Below are 3,392 nucleotides of genomic sequence, written 5' to 3'. Positions count from 1 at the left end.
CTGGCGATGCCCCGCGTTACGCGGCGATGAAAGCAACACTTCTTCACGCTGGGATGCGGTCCTACACAGCCCCAACCTCGAAGAACAGTTATGGGCTGTCCAACGGGCCCGCGACGCGGCGGATAGGCTCGGCCTCTCTGTCCCTACGTGGGAGCGGCCCGCTGCGCGCTAGTGCGCGCCCTAAAGGACCCTAACAAAGTTTTTCATCCATCCATCCATCCATCCATCCATCCATCCATCCATCCATCAGTAAAATAGACGGCGCGCTGACACGTGAGCCCTGTGAGTCTTGTCTTGAATCCCAGACAGGGGCGCATACCCACTATGGGGATTGGCCAAGAAGCAGGCGGTTTTTTTTATGCTTAGAAGTAAAGCCAAACTAGATTTAAATAGTCGAGGGTGGGACTATAGAACTGTAATTTAGAAGTATAATGAAAATATTGTTAAGAATTTTGATAAAATAAGTTAACGTAAATAAATGAAATAATCGAAATTATTGATAATTTTTGAAATTCAGCAAGGCACTTTTTTTGTCTCTCTAATAAAATTGTAAACTGCAAGAAAAGCATCCCTGTGGCTGGACCCCAGTGAAGTGGCCCCAAACGTCCATCTTGATGTTGTATGTTTCCACGACTGTTTTTTTCTTTGGTGCCTACTTTTCAAAAGAATCACCGTCTTGTGGAAGATGGCCTTGCACTTGCATGAAGCGCAATGAGTGGCTAGGTGTCCTGGTGCTTGCATCAGGCTGCAGTTGTAACGATGTTGGCGCCGTCTGTTCCTTCGTCGCTCTGCGTAACAGTGTCAAGTATGCCCAACCGACTAGCCCACTGCGGAATTTTCCCGAGATAACCCTGAGATTATTTCATTCAGCTAATGTGTAAAGACGATAATTTTCTTACACTCAAAACACCATGCAGTGCCCGTAAGATTTTGGAACCACCTTAAAAGTTCAATTTCAACGAAATGTTGCATATGTATGCTTATGAGCTGCTGATAATTTCGTTTTACTCCCCTGTGGCTTCCCTTGAAACAGCATCATAAACTTCTGCTCTCGACTCATCATTGTACAAAAGAGGCCTCATCTTCGGCGACCGCACTTGTTAGCTGCCTGCAGTTGGTATTATTTGCATTGCCTTCATGCTTCATAGTGGGGTGGACACACTTCCACGAGGCTAAATGTGCGGCCATTAGCAGTATTTTTCCCCGATTCGGAAGGTCAATGAACGGTGTGGAGGAGACTTTCGTGCCATATTTTTGTGATTTCGCTTATTTTTCTTCGTCTGTAGTCGCAGACTGCGAATGTTATTTACGAGATCATGTTTTATTACAGTGCACAGTGATGAATGTAGTATCGCAACCGCATATCGAGTCGGTACCGGAATTGCACAGCTCCCGTCGTAGCCTGAAAGCCATTACCATATTCAAGTTGCAAAGTGGCAAAAGGAAAAAAAAGAATGCTGCTAAGAAGCCTAAAAAGACTTGCGATCTGAAACAGGCTCCCTCAATAACTGCAAGAACGCGACATGGTTTCCAGCAAAGTAGGCACCCTTGAATCGTATTATAATATCACTTACCGAGCCTAAAGAAAGCGGTGTTGTTGCTGCCATTCTTAAAAACACGTTCCGAGGTTCCCCGCTTGAAAACTCCTCAATTTAAGCAAACGAAAGCAAGAACGAACCGCCGCCACCGCTGCCTAAAGTTTCAAAATGGCCAGAAAAGAGCGCGAAGCGGGACTGTTGCATGTGGCGCCATTGGTGCTGCGCTTCAACGCAGGTGTCTATTCTTTTCTCACGCCTACATATTTTCCCCCTAAAAAAACTTTAATGCACAGCTATGTTCTTTTTGCGCAGCCAACATTTGATTTTTGTTTGCTTGCTATTTATGTTCATTTTTGAATTGTGCGTCCCCATGCGTCATCCTTTGCGGGCTGCAAGTCGCGACATGTTGTCAATGTGGCGCCAGATTCGAACCATCGAACGTGAGCGCGCGTGGGAAATCTACGAAGAATCGGTTTCCGCGCGCTACATCTGTGGTGCTGATTACTCTACAAACGGTTTCATATGCCCCATCAACGCAACTATCCCCTCACGCGACGTAAACACACTGGCATACAGGAAGTGCGCTTCTTTCATTAAACAAAAGAGCAAATCAAGGTAGGCTAACCATTTAGAAAGAATGGCCAGAAACTGTATTATGTAAAGAATGCTTTTTGTCTTGCATCCTTTTCAGTTGTCCTTCGTCGTTGACGGACATAACACCACGCGTTCGTTATTGCTGGTATGAGCCACTCGGTTCGATGGGAGAGATAAATGAATAGAACCAAACGAAAAGAATCCTAAAATAATACGGTGTCCGATCTTCAATGGCTTGCAAGTTACCGGACAGATTTAACTCATTCTGCGCATACACGGGTGAGTTTGTAGGTTTGACAGACATTATCGGCCTGCTTAGGGCACATCAATGCCATGCGTGCGCTGTCATTATAATTACAGTGATCCAAAATACGCTTACCTTTAGTCTCGGCTATCTAAGCACAGGAGACCCTGCCCTCGATCAACTTGGAGTGAATTCTAGCCCGTGCGTTAAATAATTTCAACTCAGGCTGCAGTGTTACCCCCTGTATCGTCCTATACAATTTTCTAGAGAGGGCACAGTTTATACTTTTATTTGTAACCACAGTGTGTGGTTTACTCACCTCTACTGAGCGGCTGATAGCGCTGCAGGCTGATAAGCAGCAAAGATAGCGGCACCCTCAAGAGAACAAGCGGATACTCGACGCTCGCAGTGTCGGGCTCTTCTCGCATATCTTTCCAGTGAGTACACTTCTTCCCCAAGACATCCGATTTCAAATCAGGTTCCAATATCCGTGTAGCGCCGCTTCAGAGACAAATGGGAAATCTATAGGACGTCCACTGTCGGGTAATTACTGCATAGGCTCCCTTTAGGGCGCTTATACAATAACTTTTTGTTCGGGTACATCTACCACGGGTGCGTCACAAATATGCATATGGACCTCTTCCGGCCTACATGCGAATGGTTACCCCACCAGAGTCTTTCTCTTTCAGTTTCCTCGTGAGAGAAATGTTTTCGGATATGTCCAAATTATAATCCAAAGCCATAATGCTTGCAGCTTATATGAACGTAGTACTTCTATTTTTGTACACAATTCACATTAAAAATGTCACTTATTTCAGTTTGCTATTTGTGCCTGGCAGAGGGCCTAGAAAGGGAAAAGGAAAAAAAAATAAGCACAACTCACTTCCGCGATCTGTGTGATATATCCGATCTTGCTGTACATGTGTGCTTTGCCCGTGACATACGGTGCAAGACGCTGCATCTGTCGCAAAGCGTCTGCTACGAACATAATACTCATTATACCAAACACCTTGCAA

This window comes from Dermacentor andersoni, chromosome 8 (genome assembly GCF_023375885.2).
Source record: "Dermacentor andersoni chromosome 8, qqDerAnde1_hic_scaffold, whole genome shotgun sequence".
Taxonomy (NCBI): Eukaryota; Metazoa; Arthropoda; class Arachnida; order Ixodida; family Ixodidae; genus Dermacentor; species Dermacentor andersoni.
The sequence above is the reverse complement of the archived record's forward strand: the minus strand, read 5'-3'. Positions refer to the sequence as shown.